Source organism: Neophocaena asiaeorientalis, unplaced genomic scaffold, assembly GCF_003031525.2.
Source record: "Neophocaena asiaeorientalis asiaeorientalis breed wild unplaced genomic scaffold, Neophocaena_asiaeorientalis_V1.1 scaffold492, whole genome shotgun sequence".
In the NCBI taxonomy this organism is placed as follows: domain Eukaryota; kingdom Metazoa; phylum Chordata; class Mammalia; order Artiodactyla; family Phocoenidae; genus Neophocaena; species Neophocaena asiaeorientalis.
Window position 1 is genome coordinate 137,113 of NW_020171985.1, and position 11,514 is coordinate 148,626.

The following is an 11,514-nucleotide window of genomic DNA, read 5'->3' on the forward strand; positions in this document are numbered from 1 at the left end:
CTGGAAATAAAAAGCAGTTGCAAAAGTCACCAAAAATAAAAGACAACTATTAATTTTATGAAATGACACATCAATCTCCAAAAGACTTAATTTTCAAATTATGGTACAGAATCAGTTTAACTTCAAATAAGTCTCTAAACTAGACCTTTTTCTTTCTTTTCTAATACTACTTCTCCTTAGTCACAAAACTGTGTCTCTTTCAGCTTTCTTCTAAGAAATTTTCCATCTAAGAGCCCCCATGAAATATCATACAATTCACATTTCCTCCTAAGAAACCCATAAAGGGAGTCTAAACAATGTAAGGAAAACAAATACAGATGTAAACAGTAAAAGTAGTTATCATGGAGTTTTCTGTTTTTATTTAGGAGGACCTCACTCAGAGAAGTTGCTTTTCAACATTAAGACATCATCACGTAAGTCTTAAGAGTCACTTGAAAAAAGCCAACTGGAAATTCTACTGGGTTTTTAAAAACACTGTATCTTGTCTTTTACTGTCGACCCCATACCAATAAAAACTCCTCCAAAGAGTAAAAACAAACAAACTCTAAGAATATGGCAGTGTAAAGTAATTTAAATCACGTTCATGCCCAAAGAAATCTCCACAGGGGTTTCGAATCTCTTCCTACCACTTACTAACTGGGCAAGTTACTTGGCCTCCTATGCTTTGGTTTTCTCTTCTAAAAAAGGGGTGGGGGTTGTTAATTAGGGTCATCATACATCCTAGTTACTCTGGGACAGTCCTAGTTTATACTATTATCCTAGTATGCCATCCACTTAGTGCCCCCTTTCACTCTCAACAGTATCCTGGTTTGAACAAAAAATCATATGGTCATCCTAATTCAGAGGGTTATGAAGACTAAGTGAGCTAATACACATAAAGCATTTGTAATAGTGTCCGGCACACAGTAAGAGTACAGTTAGTGTTACCTACTGTTAATGTTAGTCACTGTCAAAGGCTTCTTACAAAAGGCTTTGAATAATATAATGAACAGAGCTCCTACAATATTCTTTTTTACAAATGAAATTATGCATTTAACTTCCCACATTCAATATTCAATTATTTAAAAGAACTAAGTAGCACTAACTGCTTGAAATCAACACTGACCAATTTATCCCACAGAAATGGCAGTATCAGCAACTGCATTCACTTTTTATCAAACGTAAGTTTTAAGTAGAGGCTATATTAGGGTTACTGACAGGAAAGAAACCATGAAAAGTAAAACCTTGTTTGACATCAAACCAAGTCCTTTAATATTCTAGCAACCTTTCTCAACCAGGGTTCCTCATGTTATTAACCACAGAACTCAGAAAATGATTTGAGTGACAATTTCCTGAATTCTCCCAAGAACCGTACATAGCTAGTATCTTTCTAGATGCACTGGAGAGAAACTAGTTTATTATATACAATGGATGCCTTGGGGCATAATTCTGTGGTAGAACACCAGTGGTATTCTTGGACTACAAAGGGGAAAATATGGATGAAAAGACTCAATATTGACTCTGGGTAGAAGACAGTATCACCTGGAAAAAATATTTCCTACAGAATAAAGCTTAAGGAAATGATTAACATAAAATATATAAATTTGACTCATGGCTGTGAAAAGCACTAATATTTTTGGTTTTACCCCATTTCCACTAATTTATCTTGGGCCAGCTACACGATATCTAGCATTCCTTCAGATTAGAAAAGTTCTAGTTATAGTTTATGAAAAGCAGGAAGGAGAAAGAGGAAAAGCAAAGAAAGCTGAGACCAAGATTCTGATCACTAATGAACCAAATAATCCAGGGCAGCAATATTAACTATTACCTGATAAAAAATAAGAACAAGAAATTTTAATTAAGTGAAAAGATGAACTAGAATAGAAAGTAGAAACAGATAAGGTACTAACACTTAGAAGAAAATATTTTTAAGGTACCATTAAATAACAAAAAAACCCCTACAGAACCAATCAGAGCAGTGAATTATAAGAGTCACCTAAATTCTCTTTTCAAATCACTCGATAAACATGCTGAATGATTGGGGAACTATTCTCAGACACATTTAGCTCCATTCTATATAGAGCTTAAATGACAAAAGAAAAAAAAATCAGTGAAACCAATCTACCATAGTATGACCCCCCAAAAATTAAGAATACAATTCAACATATTATCCCATCTAAAACAAAAATATATATATATTATTCCACAAACTTTTGTATAATGAGCATACTCAAACCTAAAGCTCAGATTTATTTCAACTATTTCAACTATTAGTATAAAACACAATTAGACCGTTCATCAGGCAGCAACTCATCTAACCCTACATTAAAAATCTGCATTAACCCTGTACTATACGTGAAAAAAATCTTCAGTTTGTAACACTGAAAAGATACATGCTTTCAGTGATAGATAACCCAAGACCTAACACAGTTAAGAGAAACTACTGAGTTTAACAAAAAAGTACAAAGGTTTTGAGGCCAGACTAATATGGGTGTGAATTCAGACTGTCAATTATTATCATGTGACAAGTCATTTATTCTCTGAGAGCCTCAATTTCCCCATCTGTAAAATGACAACCATCTATCTTGCAAGGTAGCAGAGAAGTTTAAACAATACATGTTAAAACACACAGTGTACAGTTATTGGCATTTAAAAGTCACTCAAATGGCAACTAAATTAAGAGTTTCTTAGAATATCTCAGGATTCAACAAGTTATAGGTCAAATCCCATTACAACAAATGTTATCCATGCAAAAGTGTAAATAGGACCTGCTTTTTCCCCCCTAACAACATTCAACAGAATTTAAACAATATATATATATATTTATTGCGATCACAAGCTGTTTATATTTACCAGTGTTTGGGTGTTCCTGAAGAATTTAAAGGGATACAGTAGGGAGCCAATCGCAAAGATTGAACAATATATTTTTATAAAGGAATTTTACCTTTGAGGTGTACATTAGATTATCCAGAGTTTACAGAAATCACTCTAGTTTGTCTCATCAAGCCTAGTCGTGTATTTTCCAATTAAAATAAAAAAGAACAGATCATCAACATTATTCACCCTCCCCTCATTTGGAGGAGGGGATGGGGCTTAAAACAATTTCAATAATCTCTAGACTAGACCAACCATATGTAAAGATTTGTTTTCTTCTGGCTAGTAGCAAAGATAGAACTATAGCAAGCATACATTAAAAATACAGTTCAGAAAAAAAAATACAGTTCAGGTAGCAGATTACCATAGCTGCTAAAGAGATGCAGTTTTTTTTTAAATGCACATATACAAAAATTAAGACTCCACCAAGCAACACCACTCACACTGACAAAATATAAAATTTGGTTAAATTAAATACAAAGCAGGCAACTCAGGAGACTGAAAAATATCAAGCTGACAATTTTGTTTTCTCATGTATCTTTGGTAAAGAGAACATGCAATAACCACCACTCATGATATCCAGAGATATTAGAAAATTATTATACAGGAGCAGTACTGAACCACAAATTAAAAGTCCTAAATATGTATCAAATATAGAAATTACACAAATAAAATACATGTAAAGAACTCTTAAAATAATCTGTATCTTTAAAGTTTCTTCTTTACTCTCTGATAATTAACGGTGTTTCAATATATACTGACACCCATAGATAACTGGGACTATCCCTTGCCTTTGCTATGCTCCCCAACTCCCAAAATAGGTATAGGATAGTGCTCCACTACACAGTAAACTGTTTGTTCAAGTCTTCGAATAATCTAATAGCGAAGTCAAAGTACTAACACAAGACCAGTGTTTTTTTAACATGTGAGACAAAAAAGTCACATTAAAGATATGAACCTTATCCCACTGAGGTGTAATAGATCATTGCGTCCATCTAATGTAAATTGTAAGCTCGAAAGTTAACTTGCAGCATCAAAAACTGAAGTCTTCCATCTATTATAAAGAACCCAAAGAAGAATACGCTATTCACTGTTTACTCCCTTCCCACACATAATTGTGGGTGGCATCAGTTAAACATGAAGAGTATTAAGCATTACTAAACTGTCCAAGGTGTATATTCACATCTAACCCTATATTCCCAAAGGGTAGTTTGAGCCTGAGCCTGTCCCCCACCCCAACCCACCCATTTTAATTCACAGGTTCTCAGGAAACCACCGTCATTAAGGTTCAAAAAGAAAACAATGAAAAAATAATGTATAATTTAATTTCATTAAAATCTTGAGTACTTGGGCTTTAAAAAAAAAATAAACCTAACTAAATAGACTTCAAAGTTACCAAACTCATAGTTTGTTGCTTTAGTAGTTTAGCTCTTGCCTCACAATAAAATAAATCTTAAGTCACAATCCTCAACATTTAAGATTATTCGCATATGAGTTCAAAATACATAATCTGTCTTCTCTTAACATCCTTCTAAAGCTAAAGTGATGAATACGAAATATACAAACAGACTAATATTAACAATTATGAAATGTCTGTCCCCAGCCTAGGGTGGAATTTTTGCTTTAATAATGATTAGGGATCACACTTCGCCAAATACAGAAGTTAAATATCCATTATTTTCGGTTCCCTTTAAAACTTTGACGTATGTTCAAAAATACATCTTATAGGGTGAAAAAACCTGCCACTGAACAACATAAAATTGCAGAAAATAAGGCACTTAACTTCAAATGATCTACAAATTCTTTGTAGGAGCAATTTACAAATACACTAATTAAGGAGACTGAAGGTTTTAATGGCAACGCATTTTTACTTTACTGTTGATGGGTAATGGTCAGATATTCTTAATATAAAACATTAAAATATTTTACATATCAACCTTTAACTATTTATGGCATCAGATGGTTAAACGTGGGGGGAGGGGAGCTTTAACTCATTTTGTATGTAAACATTCATTTTCAGATCAATTTTTTAAAAAACCACCCCACCCCTTAGGATGCTATAGTTATTTCACAGTGGGAAAGAACAGGTAAGTAGATTTCTTTTCCAATCCTCTTCTCTACCCATTCATTAAACACCAAATACTGAAACTGAATTCAACTCCTACCTCGATCTTCTTACCAGGAATGCTCCCTAGGGCACCCGAATCCCTTCCACTGTCATTTATTCCAACTGCCAAAGCCCCTCCTATTAATAGTAAATCCCTTTCATACTGACTCACTGGAACTCCAACTTAATGAAATAGACACCAAGCAGAATTTACAAAATTTGCTATTGGAATTTTCCTATTTTCAAAGGATTAAAAAAGAAACTAAAAGTAGAGCACGTTCAGACTAAGTTACAAACATTTAAAGTTCAACCAATTTATAACCATTTATCTTGCTTATTCTATGCTGGTTCAATTTAAATATTTTTTGAGTTTGTAAGTCTGACATTGTGTAATTACTTATACACAAGGCCAAGTTTCCCAGGCAAATAATATGTAAATACAAACTTAAGTCATTACACCAAAATTGCAAGACAATCTGAATTTTTTTCTTCCAAATTTTTTCTGTTTAAGTATGGAAACATTCAAGTACACGCTAAAGTAGAGAGAATAGTACAATGAGCTCTCCCGTACTCATCACCCAGCTACAATCATCAACTCAAGGCCACTTTTGTTTCATCTCTACCTCCCACCTCTCCCCCAATTATCTTCAGAAAAGAATTAAAAGGAAGACACTGTGCTCAGTATGTACAGAGAAAAATCCAAAGATAAAAAAGTATCAAAGACTAGCAAGAAGTCAAGAATCTAACAATGTAACTGTACAGCCACCCTATACAATTACTTGTTAGGTGGTAAATTTTTTTTAAGAACTCGGATTTTTTTTTAAAAAGGGAAATACCCATCTTTAAGAATCTGATAAAGCCAATAAGATCCCAAGGACATATTTAAAGTTACGTCTAAAAGGGTAAATAAGAATGTGATGAAAATGAACTTAAACATTTACAATTAGCTTGCATTCACGTAGCACCTTGGCTCAAAACTAAAAAAAAAGACTTTAACATAATGTGTCATAAAATTACAGTTCAAGCACTTGAAAGACCGCTGAACACTTATGCCTTAACTGGTCCTTCTGATTCCTAATTATAGATTGATATCAATGTAGGAAAAAAAACAGGCATTTTAACGTAAGTGGTTTAAAATGTTCAAAATTACCCCACCGTTCACTGGAAAATATATGAAATCAAATCTAAACTACCTGAATTGTATGTCATTAAAGAGAAATGTATCCACTTTCCAGGCCGATTTTTTTTAATAAGTTCACATATACCCTTAAACGCAACGCGCTAGGCTACAGATAGAATTAGGAGACCGCCTCCTGCCTTTGCTCCTAACCAATACGCAGAGAGAGAAGGTTGGCAGGAAAGTGCTGCGAGGACAGTAACAAACACCAGCAGCTCCCGAGCAGGCCCTGCTAGAGCCAGGAATGACGCACTTCGGTAACCCGACTCTTTCTCCCCTCCACCCCCGCCCCCAGCAGCGGTGCTGACACCGCCAACAGCCCGGAGTAGGAAAAAAGACAACAGAAAAAAGGCAGAGGTTGGACCGCACCAGGTTTCATCAAGAAACCTCGATTATTCCTCTTTCGACACTAACCACTAGGACTAAACAGGAAAAGAAGCTTCGTGCTTAAGCAAGTCCCATCATGGTGGTTTAAGAGTCACTAAATTAAGCTGATAATGAGCCCAATCCACAGAGACAAATACAGGGTGTGGCTGCCGTGAAATACGGCGGTCCGTGGGAGAAAAGGGGTATGGAATTTACACTCCAGTGTGAGAAGATGAGGCTCTACGGTGGGGGGGGGGAGGGCGGCCCGCGCATTTTAAGGAACCATTTCAAACCAACACGAGCTCTTCGTTTACTTAAATCTAATCCTACACATCAAAAGTTTCTAATAGATATATCACGTAAACTGTAAATAACCATTTAATCAAATACCATGACCCTCAATTAACAAACTACATCCAAGAGAAAGGGGGGGGCGATAGGCAACAACATATAAAACATTTCTAGGCCACGGAAGAGAAAGTCTCACAAACCAGATGAAACTACTAATGCAATATTAAAAATTAAAGCTGAACACTGCAGCACGAAAAATCACACGATAAAACCCATTACAGTTCATGATTAAAAATAAAATGGCATATACACCAAGGGGGAGCGGAAACTAAATGTCGAAAGTACAGCGGTTTATAAAAAAAACTAAAGGCAAAACAAGACATTCTCGCGACGGGGGAAAAAAAGGGCAGAAATCAACAATACGTTTACGAATGTAGGCCAGAAGAAAATGAGAACGGGGCTCAAAGTTTTGCGGAACTACTTGATGCTGTTTCCCACACCTTCTCTCTCCCATGGCCCATCCGACCCTTTCCGTCCTAAAATCGCCGTCCACAGATCACCGGGTACGTGAGAGAAGAAAAAAGAAAGTCGACCCCAAGCAAGAATAAAAGTGTGGAGGGAAAAAGCAGAAGCTGCCTACCTGGGGCAAGGATCAGCTCAGTTCGTGCCTTGAGAAAGACAGTGCGGGTGGGGGTGGGAACGAAAAGCAGCACTAAAACTAAAACAAAAGTGGCGCCAAAACCCCCCAACAAACAGCCTTCCACTCCCGCCCTTCCCCCCTCCTCCCATGCCAGGCAGGCAGGGCCCCCTTCGGGGCAAGGTCTGCACGCGGGGGCCAACACCGCCAGACCCCAACCAATTCAGAAAATTGTTGCCCGAAGAAAACTGACCGAAGTCGGGCCTCGGAAGGGATGGAGAGATCGATGCCAATCGCTTTCCCCGGCAGTTCCCCCACCACGCGCTGGAGATGATGGGGCGGGGGAGAAGCAGAGGGGCCCGTCACATGAATGTTGTTCCCTCTCTAGGAAGGGAGGAAGAGAGGGAGGGAGAGGAGGGAGGGAGGAAAGGAAGGAGGGGAAGGGAGAAGGGAGGGGGCACGAGGGAGGGGTGTGATCAGAGTAGATTTTCCCTCGCCTCCCTCGGTCCGAGGCCCAAATATACACAAGCGAGCCTCCTCGCCTCCCCTCCCCCCTAGGTTCCCAGCACCACCATTTTGCTCTCTTCCTTCCCCTCGCCGCGATGCCGCGCTCTCCCCCACCCCAACCGCGGCCGCCCGGCCTTCCCCACTACGGCTCGCACCCCACCCCACCTCCAGTTCGGGCTCTCCCAGGCTTAAGAGCCTGCCGGAGAAAAGGCACCTAAATCTAACACTACACCGAGAAGCAGAGCCTCCATCTTGCGCTGCTCCGCGTTCTCCATTTTGGGCCACCCATGGGGGGGGGGTCTCCGTAGAGGCCCCGAGGGAGAGTGGGGCGAGGGAAGGAAGAGAAAACCTTCAGCGAGGGTAGTCGAAAAGAAGAGTCCTGCGGTAGAAAGCCACTCTAGGAGTAGGAGGTAGGGAGGAAGGGGGGCTGGAAGTTCTTGGTAGTGCTAAGGGAGCCACTTGGGGGAAGAGGGGAGAAAGAAGGGCTGGGGGTTACGCGGGGACGTGGAGGCTTCTCCCCGCCTTCACTTGACCGCCCGCTCCACGGCGGGCCCCGCTGGAGGCAAAGGAAGAAGAGAGGAAATTAAACGGCAAGAGTGCCCAGTGTCTTTCCCTCCCAACTCCTCTCTCGCGCCCTGTTTCAACCACACGCGCCTCACGGTGGGCCCCGCGCCCTCCGGGTGCCCCTCCAAACTTCTAGAAGCTTCGCCTCCGCCATTTTATAACTTACCTCCCCCCTCAGCGTATACAGAGGCAGCAACGAGACTGTTCGCCTCCCCCACTCCTCCTTCCTTCTTTCTCAGGCCTGGGGCTTCTGCACCCCTGGGAAAAAAAAAAGCGTCTCCGACGCCGCCTCCCAACGAGGCGCCCGCAGGGGCGCGCCGCCGAGTGGGGTAAACAAGGTGGCGTGCCCGCGCCTGACTTACTCATTCGTTTAGCAGCGCTTCCGCCGCGCAGCCGGGCGCGCCGCGTTTCCTCTTTCTTTATTGGGGGGGGTCGAGGGGAGGGCGGTAGGAATGTCCGGAGGAGCCCCCGTGCTGTGGGAAATCGGAAACTGGGCTCGCTGGGGACTCGTGCTCCAGGCCTCTCCGCCCCCCGCGCAGCCCGAGGTGGCAGCCTAGTCGGGCATCACCCTCCGACGTCCACTTCTGTGACAGGCCCCAGCGAGAGGGCCTTCGGCCCTAGATCCCGGACCCTCGCTTCACCGCACTGCCTACTCCTTCCCACCGAAAGAACTCAACTCGCGTGACTCCGGCACCTGATCCTAAGTGATTTAGGGGGGTTGTTTTTTGAGTTGTTTTGTTTTGTTTTGCTTGTTTTTTGCTTCGGGTGTGGAGAGAAAGCGAGCTGATTCTCTACCGGGAAGACCTGGCGCTGGAGAAAAAAAAATTTTTTTTTCTTTATAATACTAGTCCCGTCTCCCGGAAAACGTGGTCTGTCTCTCTCCAGGGTCTAGGAGACTTAGGGAACTGGGCTACTAGGCTAGGCCGGGCGCTGGAACAGTTTATTCTCCACTCTTGGGGCGGAGGGGAGGAACAGGACGGAGCGAAGTGGAGGGAAATCGAAAATCGGGCAGAAGGAGTCGAGGAGCACCTACCCGGTGTTCCCCGCCTCCCCCGCTTATCCACAGTCTTCCTGGAAGCGTGGGTGGAGGCGGCCTCGCGACTTAAGAATTTTGGTTCCTTCTTATCCTGCCTCCTCACCCCTCCCTCAAGATGTTTGAAATGCGAAAGGATACCCTATCGCTCCTTAGACCCCAAACTCTTAAGTCTTTATCCTTTTTATTTATTTTTTTGTTTGTTTCGAATCCAGCGTCCCGGACCTTTGACCGAGTTAATAAGAGCTGTCTGTTTCTTTTTCTTTAATTTTGGGTTAAGCTATTCTTTTAATATTAAATTAGATTTCAATTAGAAGAAAAAAATGTATTTAATAACAAGACAAATTTTCCAAATGAGAAATAATGCAAGCCCCGTGTAAATCGTGGAGAATTCACCCGATATCGCTTCTAAAACATTCCTAATGCAATATAATGATTATTTTCAATCCTTAAATTATATCCTTATCACGCTTGTGTCTTAGGAGAGAAACTCTGTTCACTGGTTTTTAAATTTTTTTCTGCAACTTTAAAAAAGAGTTATGGTATATTTATTCAACTGAACAATAAAAGTTAAACAATCATCTAAATATCAATAACAAGAAATAAAATCTGAGACATTTTTACTTACCTCAAAAACTTTGGAGAGTGGAATACTGTTCAAAATAAATTTCCGTTTCTTTTATAGACCATCTTTGGTAGAATTATTCAGTTTTTAACAGATTCAAGTCACAGAATGATGCAGCTAGAACATTAAATAGGGAGTAGTGGAAATTTTACAGTTATATAAGTTAATGCAAAATTCCACTTAAAGTAATAGAAAAATTGGGCTCTGTACCAAATCATTTTACATTAATTTAGTTCAGTTGTGCCAATTTAATATCAATTGATATTAAATGATTTCCTTTTTAGTATTAGCTGAAAATTACTGATTTTCTGGTCCAAACATCACATTGAAAGTACATGGTACAAATAGTTTTTTATTTTATAAATTAACATTCTCAGCTGATTGTCTATGTAGCAACTGAGACTTCTTTAAACAATTTTATACTTTGAACAAAATTGAAAACTTCCTCTGTTTAGTAAACTTACTTTCATTTTGTAAAAAATACCGCTGAAGAAAATTAATAAGTATAACTGGTGTAACATCAGAAATTTTATAGCAAATATATACCAATATTTGAGAATGTTTCACAGTAGCTCCTCTTTCTTTCTGGAGTTCATTCAAAAAATATTTTTTAAACCTTCAATATGTTCAGACCAGAGTGCTGTGTGCCCCAGTCCTATCTGAGAAGTGGAATTTATTTCCTAGGGTACTGAAAGACCAAGAGTACACCCTTAGAATTTGAGGACAAAGTGAGAAAATGTCATCAAATGAAATATGTAAGTGATGTAAAATAAGCTTTAATCTTAATTATTTGTAGCATGTCCTTCATGAGATAATATTGTAATGGCAGAAGCTTTTGGTGCCTGATAAATACTGAGAAAGTAAAGTTGAATAGTTAGACTATTTGATACTGTGTAAGGGGCAAGACAGTATTTGATGCAAAAATATTTTGTTCTTTAGAAATGCGTACCCCACTGTGTAGCAGAGATGATCCTCCAGTCTTACCACAGTCAGAATAAAGCATACCACAATTCTCTTTGCTCCGACTCCATGTAAATGGAGAAAGCTTCTGATTATAATTAGGTTTTCCAGATAGTCTCTTACTTTACACAGCATACATATCTATTTTTTATTTTCTAACACCATTCTATATGTTACCTAAAATCCAGAAGCCTAAAGATGAATATGTTTGAGTCCACAGAAATTTAAAATTATGTGTATCAAAATACCATAAACAAAGTCAAAAGATAAACTATAAGTTGTGAGGAAATATTTGCTACATGAATGAAAGAGGCTCATTTCCTTATATACAAAGAACTCTCACAAATCAATAAGATAAAAATACTCCAGTAGAAAACTGAACAAAGGATATAAA

General features: G+C 39.4%; 1 protein-coding gene across 1 annotated transcript in view; it reads right to left on the reverse strand.

The window, feature by feature from the left end:
* The window catches only part of STAG2 (STAG2 cohesin complex component), a 117,413-nt gene extending 108,648 nt beyond the window's left edge, over nt 1-8,765 (reverse strand). The window contains exon 1 of the mRNA XM_024747079.1: nt 8,669-8,765. The gene's annotated coding sequence lies outside the window, so the exon portion shown is untranslated. The remainder of the gene's footprint in view (nt 1-8,668) is intronic.
* Between the last annotated feature and the right edge of the window lie 2,749 nt (nt 8,766-11,514).